Below are 639 nucleotides of genomic sequence, written 5' to 3'. Positions count from 1 at the left end.
CACTGTTGATAATGTCTGGATCCTCCAGGAGCGTTGTAGAAGTTACTGCAGGCAGAGCACATTGTAAAACACAAACCTACACACAAAACATGTGAAAAAGAGAAGTGCATCCACGTAGTGACTTGTCCTGTCCTGTGTATCAGTACAAAGATAGAGAAGGAGAAGCGAGAGCACGCCAAGCAGCATGGGATGATCCGCACCGAGATCACCGGGGCTGAAATTGCTGAGGAGATGGAGAAGGAGCGGCGTCTCTTTCAGCTCCAAATGTGTGAGGTAGGTAGTAAAACGAGTCTGTATTAACATACGATCTTTATCTGGTAATCCTGTCCGGATATGGACGAATGGTCGGACCATACAGAATGACATTATAACAAATTCTACAAGTTGGTCTCATGACAGTTGAAGTGATCCTAGGTCAGGGGTCGGCAACCCGCGGCTCCGGAGCCGCATGCGGCTCTTTCATCCCATGAATCATAGTGGAGAATAGCTGCTCACATACATATGTGGATCCGAAGATCGACAGGAAGGGTTGAAAGTCTCGACAAATGGACGGCGTTTCGGCGGGTATACCGGCTTCCCCGAGTGTGACGTTTATTTTGAGCGATGAAAAATGATAAAATATAATTTTATTTTAATATT

At 46.0% G+C, this 639-nt stretch overlaps 1 protein-coding gene across 4 annotated transcripts in view; it reads left to right on the top strand.

The window, feature by feature from the left end:
• Nucleotides 1-639, top strand: part of asap1b (ArfGAP with SH3 domain, ankyrin repeat and PH domain 1b) — a 56,989-nt gene that overhangs the window by 22,555 nt on the left and 33,795 nt on the right. The window lies entirely within an intron of this gene.

Source organism: Seriola lalandi, unplaced genomic scaffold (assembly GCF_002814215.2).
Source record: "Seriola lalandi dorsalis isolate HSWRI2012SDOR001 ecotype SW California unplaced genomic scaffold, Sedor1 jcf7180002054360, whole genome shotgun sequence".
Taxonomy (NCBI): Eukaryota; Metazoa; Chordata; class Actinopteri; order Carangiformes; family Carangidae; genus Seriola; species Seriola lalandi.
The sequence above is the reverse complement of the archived record's forward strand: the minus strand, read 5'-3'. Positions and strand labels throughout refer to the sequence as shown.